We start from the raw sequence: 13,217 nt of genomic DNA, 5'->3' as shown, positions 1-13,217 counted from the left end.
GAGCTAGCACAGGCACGATGGGCCAAATGGCCTCCCCCTGTGCTGTACCTACTGTGATAGGACTGACACAGGCACGATGGGCCGAATGGCCTCCCCCTGTGCAATGCCTACTGTGATAGGACTGACACAGGCACGATGGGCCGAATGGCCTCCCCCTGTGCAATGCCTACTGTGATAGGACTGACATAGGCACGATGGGCCGAATGGCCTCCCCCTGTGCAATGCCTACTGTGATAGGACTGACACAGGCACGATGGGCCGAATGGCCTCCCCCTGTGCAATGCCTACTGTGATAGGACTGACATAGGCACGATGGGCCGAATGGCCTCCCCCTGTGCTGTACCTACTGTGATAGGACCAACACAGGCACGATGGACCGAATGGCCTCCTTCTGTGCTGTACCTACTATGATACTATGATTGGACCAGCACAGGCATGATGGGCCAAATGGCCTCCCCCTGTGCTGTACCTACTATGATAGGACCGACACAGGCACGATGGGCTGAATGGCCTCCCCCTGTGCTGTACCTACTGTGATACTATGATTGGACCAACACAGGCACGATGGACCGAATGGCCTCCTTCTGTGCTGTATGATTCCATGTCCTCCCGCCTCCAATTGTCCAGCCCAGTTAAACAGACTTTTTTTTTAATCCTTTGCCAATATTTTTATAACTGATAAAACCAAAACGAAAAAGATACACAATTTATTTTTAATGCTGCCCCCCCTCCGAACTATGATTTTTCTCCCGGGTCGCACGCAGCGGGGTCAGCTGGAGATTAATCCGGGAGGGTCGGCAACCCTACCTTTCGTACGTGGCCGCTACGATATCAGAGGGTTAACGGCGCTGTGTGTTAATGAGCACCGAGATGCTGAACTTGTGGTTGAGGAGTTGAATGGAGGGGCCGGCTTCCTTTGCCTGCTCCTACTGCCAGCCAGCAGCACGAGGCCCCCCGAGGTCAGGCAGAGGATCGAAGGCATCAGCGTTTTACACAGGAGATCGGACCTGAAGTGATAAATGTGCCGCTGGGCTTTGTGTGAGCAGCCTGTCAATCAGCTGCACTGCATTCCCCTCATGCAGCTCACATGGAGCCGATTGGCCGGCGGTCCACTCTGTCTCAATCGCGCCCAAGGTCGTGAGGACTTGGAAGTCATCGGAATGCAGAGCAGAGCCCACTCTCGCACGTGGTGTCTGCGCACTGACAACTCCAGGCCAGCGCTTAACAGGCTCAAACACAGCCACATTAATATTTACTCAAACTCACACCTCCCTACCCCCTTCGGAATGGTTACACAGTGAGTAATCCTTACCCTGCTGAATAAAATAATACCTCAAAAAAACTACACAGCGAGTAATCCTTACCCTGTTGAATAAAATAATACCTCAAAAAAACTACACAGTGAGTAATCCTTACCCTGCTGAATAAAATAATACCTCAAAAAAACTACACAGTGAGTAATCCTTACCCTGCTGAATAAAATAATACCTCAAAAAAACTACACAGCGAGTAATCCTTACCCTGTTGAATAAAATAATACCTCAAAAAAACTACACAGTGAGTAATCCTTACCCTGCTGAATAAAATAATACCTCAAAAAAACTACACAGTGAGTAATCCTTACCCTGCTGAATAAAATAATACCTCAAAAAAACTACACAGTGAGTAATCCTTACCCTGCTGAATAAAATAATACCCCAAAAAAACTACACAGTGAGTAATCCTTACCCTGCTGAATAAAATAATACCCCAAAAAAACTACACAGTGAGTAATCCTTACCCTGCTGAATAAAATAATACCTCAAAAAAACTACACAGTGAGTAATCCTTACCCTGCTGAATAAAATAATACCTCAAAAAAACTACACAGTGAGTAATCCTTACCCTGCTGAATAAAATAATACCCCAAAAAAACTACACAGTGAGTAATCCTTACCCTGCTGAATAAAATAATACCTCAAAAAAACTACACAGTGAGTAATCCTTACCCTGCTGAATAAAATAATACCTCAAAAAAACTACACAGTGAGTAATCCTTACCCTGCTGAATAAACACAATCTACTCATTGGGTCATCCTTGATCCTTTGCTGCCAGTGGGAATAACACGCCCGCAGGGAGTGCTGGTCAGAGACACGCCTGCAGCAGTAGCTCTGATTTCCGACCCTACTTCCTGAGTGTGGTTTCCCAGTGGGAGGGGTGAGGGAGGGGGGGCAGAGTCGGGGCAGAATCGTCCTTAGGGAGTCATTCAAAACCTGCTGATAAACAGCAACGTCAAACAGACCGGCCAAAAGGTATCCCACAGTAACACTGCAACAAACCCATTGGTTCCTACGTCCAGATTCGCTGTTTGTGCAATCGCACCCTGTACACCCGCCCCAACTCTCCACACACTCTGTCACCGTCCTCTGGACTCAGTCTCAAATGGAGGTGTCCCAGAGACATGAAGCGATCTGGCCTGACGAGAAATCGGGCTGAAAGAAAAAAATAACTTGCGTTTATATAGCGCCTATCACAACCTCAGGAGGTCCCAAAGTGCTTTACAGCCAATGAAAAACTTTTTGAAGTGTAGTCCCTGTTGTAATGTAGGAGACGCGGCAGACAATTTGTGGACAGCAAGTTCCCACAAACAGAAATGTGATAATGACCAGATCATCTGTTCCAGGTCAGGTGCAGCACGGGTTAGATACAGAGTAAAGCTCCCTCTACACTGTCCCATCAAACACTCCCAGGGTCAGGTACAGCACGGGTTAGATACAGAGTAAAGCTCCCTCTACACTGTCCCATCAAACATTCCCAGGGCAGGTACAGCACGGGTTAGATACAGAGTAAAGCTCCCTCTACACTGTCCCATCAAACACTCCCAGGGCAGGTACAGCACGGGTTAGATACAGAGTAAAGCTCCCTCTACACTGTCCCATCAAACACTCCCAGGGCAGGTACAGCACGGGTTAGATACAGAGTAAAGCTCCCTCTACACTGTCCCATCAAACACTCCCAGGGCCAGTTCTGGTTGTGGGCCCGGGCTCACTAGGAACCGGACTGAGGCTGCCCGAACGCTCGGTGTACAGGAATCGTACATCCAGCAGACAGAGGGCGACTGCTGGTCTGAAGTGCACTCGAGCCCAGCTCCTGGAGGTGAAAGGTCAATGCCTAACCGAGTGCCCCCAAATGGCGCTCTTGAGGAATGACTGAAAGTAGTTCAATTCTGCCTGGGATCATTCAGTCTGATTGGGGCTGAGTCACACCAGCCAGTCACGACTCATTTTCCATTTCCCGCTGCCAAGGTGCACTGGACTGGAATATCATCATAAAATTGCTTAAGTTCGTAAACCATTTCGAACTCTCACTTCCCTATTGCTTAATATTTCACCGCCCCACTGCTCCGTCAGCCACTGATAAAATCTCACAGTTACTCTGCCCCATATTTAGAAAGAGAATTTGCATTTCTACCTTTCACCTTTCACCTCCTCAGGACTCCTCAGAAGGTTGAGGGATGAGCAAACATTTCCTCCGACTAAATAGCGGGAAGACCGAAGCCATTGTCTTCAGTCCCCGCCACAAACTCCGTTCCCTGGACACCGACTCCATCCCTCCCCCCTGGCCACCGTCTGAGGCTGAATCAGACCGTGCGCAACCTTGGCGCCCTACTTGACCCTGAGATGAGCTATCGACCACATTCTTGTTTTCAAATCCCTCCATGGGCCTCGCCCCCTCCCTATCTCTGTCACCTCCTCCAGCCCTGCAACCCTCCGTAGATCTCTGCGCTCCTCCAATTCTTGCCTCATGCAAATCCCTGATTTTAATCGCTCCACCACTGGCGGCCGTGCCTTCGGTTCCTCAGCCCCAAGCTCTGGAATTCCCTCTTGCCCTTCGCCTATAACTGCGTTGAACGAAAGAACTTGCATTTATATGGCGCCTTTCACATCCTCAGGACGTCCCAGAGTGCTTTACAACCAATGAGGTACTTTTTGAAGTATAGTCACTGTTGTAATGTAGGAAACGCAGCAGCCAATTGTGCACAGCAAGATCCCACCATCTGTTTATTTTTAATGATGTTGGTTGAGGGATAAATATTGGTCAGGACACCAGGGAGAATTCACCTGCTTTTTTCCCCAAGATTGGCCGTAGGATCTTTCCCGCCCACTTGAAAGAGCAGACGTGGCCTCTGTTTAAGGTTTCATCCGAACGTGGACGAGTGCTGTGCTGTCGGAGGTGCCGTCTTTCAGATGAGACGTTAAATCAAGGCCCCGTCTGCCCTCTAAGTGGATATAAAAGATCCCACGGTCACTATTTCGAAGAAGAGAAGGGGAGTTCCTCCCCGGTGTCCTGGGGCCAATATTTATCCCTTAACCAACATCACTGAAAACCGATTATCTGGTCATTCATCACGTTGCCGTTTGTGGGATCTTGCTGTGCGCAAATTGGCTGCCGCGTTTCCTACATTACAACAGCGACTGCACTTCAAAAGTACTTCACTGGCTGTAAAGTGCTTTGGGACGTCCTGAGGTGGGGAAAGGCGCTTAATAAATGCATGTTCTTTCTTCTATTTCCTAGACAATGGGACTGAGAGATGGATGGACCGAGGGGGCCTTTTTGTCCAATCCTAAATTAATTGGTTAAGCTCACTAAGAGAAACTCATACGTGTAATTAAGTGTTGCTTGTGTCGAAACGCAAAGGCCCGGTGCCACTGTGTGTTTGCGAGGCGGACAATTGATCGCTCCCCCTCCCACTCCCCCCAATCTTATCCCCTCCCTCTCGAAGGGGACAGTTTGATACCCGCTGGCTCTCAAGAGGCCAATCTTCAAGTGTCAATCTTCAGTGGGGTTTTTTTTGTACTTTGGTATTTTATTTTGCAGCCTTTGACCCTTATCGATCCCTGAATTTGCTGATTGTTGAGCTCAATAAGGAAGGTCCTGCGGTTTTGTTACATGTTCCCTAATGTGTTGATTATGGAACAAAAGCCCCAGTCACTATCGTCCAGAGAACAATGTGCACACTCCGGGATTTCTGAGCAGTTTTGTAAGCTCTGTTTTTGCATATTTTACTGCCCTGTTGGTATTTGTGTCGTAAACGTCTAGCAGCTGGCATCAATCCAGGTTAAGGAGCTCCAGGAAGGGGTCAGGTGTCCATATCAGCACAAATACGTGATAAGCCTACCGTCAGATTGACAGAGATTCCTGGTTGGAATGTGTTGCAGGGCAGGAATCAAGGTCAAAATTCACCAGAGAGATTCTGGATTTTAACTCTGGTTTTTTTTGCACACTTTTAGACCGGTTTCATTTTTCAAAATGGCAGCCCTTTGGCCGTCAATAGCCCAGTTTTCGCAGTTCCACAGGCAGTTACACCCCCTCCCCACCCGAGAAGCTCCACTCAACTTCACAGTCGCTCCAGTGAGACTCAGCCCCAGAGTAAACCATTTCAGGCCACGGCCTCAAGCCTCTCAAACGGTGACCCCAAGGGGACTGAGTCTCACTCTGACAGTCAGTCCCGATGGGCCTGCTTGTCCGTACAGGGCTCAGCCTCAGAATCGGTCAACCCAGGGAGCTTAGAGACTGTCCTCTCAGACCGAGGAGTCTCAGAGGCAGCATAATGGCAAGAGCGAGTGGTAGGTAAGGCTATTAAGGGTTATGGAACCAGGACGGGTAGATGGAGTTAAGATACAGATCAGCCATGATCTAATGGAATGGTGGAACAGGCTCGAGGGGCTGAATGGCCTCCTCCTGTTCCCGTGCCCACCCCAATCTGTGCCATATACCAAAATTGATTTTTTAAATTATTCGTTCATGGGATGCGGGCGTCGCTGGCGAGGCCAGCATTTATTGCCCATCCCTAATTGCCCTTGAGAAGGTGGTGGTGAGCCACCTTCTTGAACCACTGCAGTCCGTGCTGTTAGGAAGGGAGTTCCAGGATTTTGTCCCAGCGACGATGAAGGAACGGCGATATATTTCCAAGTCGGGATGGTGTGTGACTTGGAGGGGAACGTGCAGGTGGTGTTGTTCCCATGTGCCTGCTGCTCTTGTCTTTCTAGGTGGTAGAGGTCGCGGGTTTGGGAGGTGCTGTCGAAGAAGCCTTGGCGAGTTGCTGCAGTGCATCCTGTGGATGGTGCACACTGCAGCCACAGTGCGTCGGTGGTGAAGGGAGTGAATGTTTAGGGTGGTGGATGGGGTGCCAATCAAGAGGGCTGCTTTGTCCTCGATGGTGTTGAGCTTCTTGAGTGTTGTTGGAGCTGCACTCATCCAGGCAAGTGGAGAGTATTCCATCACACTCCTGACTTGTGCCTTGTAGATGGTGGAAAGGCTTTGGGGAGTCAGAAGGTGAGTCACTCGTCGCAGAATACCCAGCCTCTGACCTGCTCTTGTAGCCACAGTATTTATGTGGCTGGTCCAGTTCAGTTTCTGGTCAATGGTGACCCCCAGGATGTTGATGGTGGGGGATTCGGCGATGGTAATGCCGTTGAATGTCAAGGGGAAGTGGTGAGACTCTCTCTTGTTGGAGATGGTGATTGCCTGGCACTTGTCTGGCACAAATGTAACTTGCCACTTATGAGCCCAAACCTGGATGTTGTCCAGGTCTTGCTGCATGCGGGCTCGGACTGCTTCATTATTTGAGGGGTTGCGAATGGAACTGAACACTGTGCAATCATCAGCAAACATTCCCATTTCTGACCTAATGATGGAGGGAAGGTCATTGATGAAGCAGCTGAAGATGGTTGGCCCTAGGACACTCCTGCAGCAATGTCCTGGGGCTGAGATGATTGGCCTGCAAAAGCCACTATCATCTTCCTTTGTGCTAGGTATGACTCCAGCCACTGGGGAGATTTCCCCCTGATTCCCATTGATTTCAATTTTACTAGGGCTGCTTGGTGCCACACTCAGTCAAATGCTGCCTTGATGTGAAGGGCAGTCACTCTCACCTCACCTCTGGAATTCAGCTCTTTTGTCCATGTTTGGATCAAGGCTGTAATGAGGTCTGGAGCCGAGTGGTCCTGGCGGAACCCAAACTGAGCATCGGTGAGCAGGTTATTGGTGAGTAAGTGCCGCTTGATAGCACTGTCGACGACACCGTCCATCACTTTGCTGATGATTGAGAGTGGACTGATGGGGCGGTAATTGGCCGGATTGGATTTGTCCTGCTTTTTGTGGACAGGACATACCTGGGCAATTTTCCACATTGTCGGGTAGATGCCAGTGTTGTAGCTGTACTGGAACAGCTTGGCTAGAGGCGCAGCTAGTTCTGGAGCACAAGTCTTCAGCACTACAGCCGGGATGTTGTCGGGGCCCATAGCCTTTGCTGTATCCAGTGCACTCAGCCGTTTCTTGATATCACGTGGAGTGAATCGAATTGGCTGAAGACTGGCTTCTGTGATGGTGGGGATATCGGGAGGAGGCCGAGATGGATCATCCACTCGGCACTTCTGGCTGAAGATGGTTGCAAACGCTTCAGCCTTGTCTTTTGCACTCACGTGCTGGACTCCGCCATCATGGAGGATGGGGATGTTTGCAAAGCCTCCTCCTCCCGTTAGTTGTTTAATTGTCCACCACCGTTCATGACTGGATGTGGCAGGACTGCAGAACTTTGATCTGATCCTTTGATATCTGTGTTAGCAGGTTGTTATCTATGTTATTAGATTGATATCCATGTTACTAGGATCATATCTGTGTTATCAGGCTGATAAATATAGAAACATAGAAAATAGGGGCAAGAGTAGGCCATTCGGCCCTTCGGGCCTGCTCTGCCATTCAAAATGATCATGGCTGATCGTCTAACTTAGTACCCTGTTCCCGCTTTTTCCCCATATCCCTTGATCCCTTTAGCATTAAGAAATATATCTCTCTCCTTCTTGAATACATCAAATGACTTGGCCTCCACTGCTTTCTGTATTGTGACTAGCTGGGGCCCAAGCACTGATCCCTGCGGTACCCCACTTGTCACTGCCTGCCACCCGGAAAAAGACCCGTTTATTCCTACTCTCTGTTTCCTGTCTGTCAAACAATTCTCAATCCATGCCAGTATATTCCCCCCAATCCCAAGTGCTTTAATTTTGCACACTAACCTCTTATCTGGGACCTTATCAAAAGCCTTCTGAAAATCCAAATACACCACATCCACTGGTTCTCCCCTATCTATTCTACTAGTTACATCCTCAAAAAACTCCAGTAGATTTGTTAAGCATGATTTCCCTTTCATAAACCCATGCTGACTTTGTCCAAACCTGTAAATGCCTTCCAAGTGTTCTGTTATCACATCTTTTATAATAGACTCTAGCATTTTTCCCACTACTGATGATAGGCTAACTGGTCTGTAATTCTCTGTTTTTTCTCTCCCTCCTTTTTTAAATAGTGGGGTTACATTTGCCACCCTCCAATCTGTAGGAACTGTTCCAGATTCTATCGAATTTTGGAAGGTGATCACCAATGCATCCACTATTTCCAGGGCCACTTCCTTTAGTACTCTGGGATGTAGATTATCAGGCCCTGGGGATTTGTCAGCCTTTAGCCCCATTAATTTCCCGAGCACTATTTTTTTACTGATACTGGTTTCTTTCAGTTCCTCCCTCTCACTAGACGCTTGGTTCCCTGACATTTCCGGGAGGTTATTTGTGTCCTCCTTTGTGAAGACAGAACCAAAGAATGTGTTTAATTGTTCTGCCATTTCTTTGTTCCCCATTATAATTTCCCCATTTCTGACTGTAAGGGACCTACATTTGTCTTCACTAATCTTTTTCTCTTGACATATTTATAGAAGCTTTTACAGTCAGTTTTTATGTTCCCTGCTAGTTTACTCTCATACTCTATTTTTCCCCTCTTAATCAATCTCTTTGTCCTCCTTTGCTGAATTCTGAACTGCTCCCAATCCTCAGGCTTGCCGCTTTTTCTGGCAATTTTATATGTCTCCTCTTTGGATCTAATACTATCCCTAATTTCTTTTGTAAGCCATGGTTGAGCCACCTTTCCTGTTTTATTTTTGCGCCAGACAGGAATGAATAATTGTTGTAATTCCTGCACACGTTCCTTAAATATTAGCCATTGCCAATCCACCATCATCCCTTTTAGTAAAGTTCCCCAATCTATCATAGCCAACTCGCACCTCATACTTTCGTAATTTCCTTTATTTAGATTCAGGACCCTAATTTCGGATTCAACTACTTCACTCTCCATCTTAATGAGGAATTCTGTCATGTTATGGTCGCTCTTCCCTAAGGGACCCCACACAACAAGATAGTTAATTAATCCTTTCTCATTGCACAATACCCAGTCTAGGATTGCCTGTTCTCTAGTTGGTTCCTCAACGTATTGGTCTAGAAGACCATCACGTACACACTCCAGGAATTCCTCCCCCACAGTATTATTGCTAATTTGGTTTGACCAATCTATATGTAGATTAAAGTCACCCATGATTATCGGGCTAATCTCCCTGGTGTTGGGTTGATATCCATGTTATTGGGCTGATAGTTGTATTATCGGGCCGATATCCATGTTATCGGGGTCATATCTGTGTTATCGGGCTGAAAGCTGTATTATCGGGCTGATATCCGTGTTATTAGGCTGATACCTGTGTTATCGGGCTGATACGCATGATATTGGGCTGATATCTGTGTTATCGGGCTGATCTCCATGTTATTGGGCTGATATCTGTGTTATTGGGCTGATACCTGCATTATCGGGCTGATATCCGCATTATCGGGCTGATGCCTATGTTATCGGGCTGATACCTGTGTTATCGGGCTGATACCCATGATATTGGGCTGATATCCATGTTATCAGGCTGATCTCCATGTTATTGGGCTGATATCTGCGTTATTGGGCTGATACCTGCATTATCGGGCTGATATCCGCATTATCGGGCTGATGCCTGTGTTATTGGGCTGTTTTTAATGTTATCGGGCTGATCTCCGTGTTATTAGGCTGATCTCTGTGTTATCAGGCTGATACCCGTGATATCGGGCTGATATCCGTGTTATCGGGCTGATACCTATGTTATTGGGCTGATCTCCATGTTATCGGGCTGATCTCCGTGTTATCGGGCCGATATTCATGTGATCGGGCTGATATCTGTGTTATCGGGCTGATATCCGTGTTATCCGGCTCATACCTGCATTATCGGGCTGATATCCATATCGGGCTAATACTTGTGTTATCAGGCTGATATCCATATCGGGCTGATATCTGTGTTATCGGGCTGATATCCGTATCGGGCTGATATCTGTGTTATCGGGCTGATATCCGTATCGGACTGATACCTATGTTATTGGGCTGACACCTGTGTTATCGGGCTGATGCCAGTGCTATCGGGCTGATACCTGTGTTATCGGGCTGATTCCTGTATTATTGGGCTGATGCCTGTGTTATCGGGCTGATACCTATTTTATTGGGCTGATACCTATGTTATCGGGCTGATACCTGTGTTATCGGGCTGATATCCGTATCGGGCTGTCACCTGTGTTATCGGGCTGATATCCGTATCGGGCTGTTACCTGTGTTATCGGGCTGATACCTGTGTTATCGGGCTGATATCCATATCGGGCTGATGCCTGTATTATCGGGCTGATACCTGTGCTATCGGGCTGATATCCATATCGGGCTGATACCTGTGTTATCGGGCTGATATCCATATCGGGCTGTTACCTGTGTTATCGGGCTGATATCCGTATCGGGCTGATACCTGTGTTATCGGGCTGATGCCTGTATTATCGGGCTGATACCTGTGTTATCGGGCTGATACCTATGTTATCGGGCTGATGCTTGTATTATCGGGCTGATACCTGTGTTATCGGGCTGATACCTATGTTATCGGGCTGATGCTTGTATTATTGGGCTGATACCTGTGTTATAGGGCTGATATCCGTATCAGGCTGATACCTGTGTTATCGGGCTGATATCCATATCGGGCTAATACTTGTGTTATCAGGCTGATATCCATATCGGGCTGATATCTGTGTTATCGGGCTGATATCCGTATCGGGCTGATATCTGTGTTATCGGGCTGATATCCGTATCGGACTGATACCTATGTTATTGGGCTGACACCTGTGTTATCGGGCTGATGCCAGTGCTATCGGGCTGATACCTGTGTTATCGGGCTGATTCCTGTATTATTGGGCTGATGCCTGTGTTATCGGGCTGATACCTATTTTATTGGGCTGATACCTATGTTATCGGGCTGATACCTGTGTTATCGGGCTGATATCCGTATCGGGCTGTCACCTGTGTTATCGGGCTGATATCCGTATCGGGCTGTTACCTGTGTTATCGGGCTGATACCTGTGTTATCGGGCTGATATCCATATCGGGCTGATGCCTGTATTATCGGGCTGATACCTGTGCTATCGGGCTGATATCCATATCGGGCTGATACCTGTGTTATCGGGCTGATATCCATATCGGGCTGTTACCTGTGTTATCGGGCTGATATCCGTATCGGGCTGATACCTGTGTTATCGGGCTGATGCCTGTATTATCGGGCTGATACCTGTGTTATCGGGCTGATACCTATGTTATCGGGCTGATGCTTGTATTATCGGGCTGATACCTGTGTTATCGGGCTGATACCTATGTTATCGGGCTGATGCTTGTATTATTGGGCTGATACCTGTGTTATAGGGCTGATATCCGTATCAGGCTGATACCTGTGTTATCGGGCTGATACCTGTGTTATCGGGCTGATATCCGTATCGGGCTGATACCTGTGTTATCGGGCTGATACCTGTGTTATTGCGCTGATATCCGTATCGGGCTGATACCTGTGTTATCGGGCTGATGCCTGTGCTCTCGGGCTGATACCTGTATTATCGAGCTGATACCTGTGTTATTGGGCTGATACCTATGTTATCGGGCTGATATCCGTATCGGGCTGATACCTGTGCTATCGGGCTGATATCCGTATCGGGCTGATACCTGTGTTATCGGGCTGATATCCGTATCGGGCTGATACCTGTGTTATCGGGCTGATATCCGTATCGGGCTGATACCTGTGTTATCGGGCTGATATCCGTATCGGGCTGATACCTGTGCTATCGGGCTGATATCCGTATCGGGCTGATACCTGTGTTATCGGGCTGATATCCGTATCGGGCTGATACCTGTGTTATCGGACTGATATCCGTATCGGGCTGATACCTGTGTTATCGTGCTGATATCCGTATCGGGCTGATACCTGTGTTATCGGGCTGATATCCGTATCGGGCTGATACCTGTGTTATCGGGCTGATATCCGTATCGGGCTGATACCTGTGTTATCGGGCTGATATCCGTATTGGGCTGATACCTGTATTATCGGGCTGATACCTGTGTTATCGGACTGTTATCCGTATCGAGCTGATACCTATGTTATCGGGCTGATATCCGTATCGGGCTGATACCTGTGTCATCGGACTGATATCCATATGATCTTCATCATCGTCCTCTCCATAGCAGAGGAAAGTGAGATGGGAGAGGGGGGCAACGTCTAACCCATTGATTCCTGAGACACTATTAAACTATTAAAAAATCATCCAAGAAACTTCAAGAATTCTTAATGAATTTTTAAAAAAACTTTAATGAAGGAATTCAGTCATGTGGAGAGACTGGAGAAGCTGGGATTGTTCTCCTTAGAGCAGAGAAGGTTAAGGGGAGATTTAATAGAGGTGTTCAAAATCATGATGGGTTTTGATAGAGTAAATAAGGAGAAACTGTTTCCAGTGGCAGGAGGGTCGGTAACCAGAGGACACAGATTTAAGATAATTGGCAAAAGAACCAGAGGGGAGATGAGGAGAAATATTTTTACGCAGCGAGTTGTTCTGATCTGGAATTCACCGAAAGGGCGGTTGAAGCAGATTCAATAGTAACTTTCAAAAGGGAATTGGATAAATACTTGAAAAGGAAAAAATTGCAGGGCTGTGGGGAAAGGACAGGGGGAGCGAGACTAATCGGACAGCTCTTTCAAAGAGCCGGCACAGGCACTTTGACGGGCCGAATGGCCTCCTTCCGTGCTGTAACACTCTACGAACCCTTCAATAAATTTTAGAAAAAGCTTAAATCGACCCGTTGCTTGCGGGTTGTCCCAGCTAACCTTGCGGCCGTCAGCTCTGCTGATGAGGCGGGGAGGGGGAGGCAAATCGGCCACGCCACTATGTCACGTCCTCCCATTGTCATTCGAACATGGCCGGGGGGGGGGGGGGGGGGGGGGCGGGGGCAGGGGAGGGCAGCATGTAGTGGCAGATGAGGCCATTCCTCTTGG

The sequence above is a fragment of the Heptranchias perlo genome, chromosome 35 (assembly GCF_035084215.1).
Source record: "Heptranchias perlo isolate sHepPer1 chromosome 35, sHepPer1.hap1, whole genome shotgun sequence".
NCBI classification, from domain to species: Eukaryota; Metazoa; Chordata; class Chondrichthyes; order Hexanchiformes; family Hexanchidae; genus Heptranchias; species Heptranchias perlo.
Note: the sequence above shows the minus strand (reverse complement) of the source record.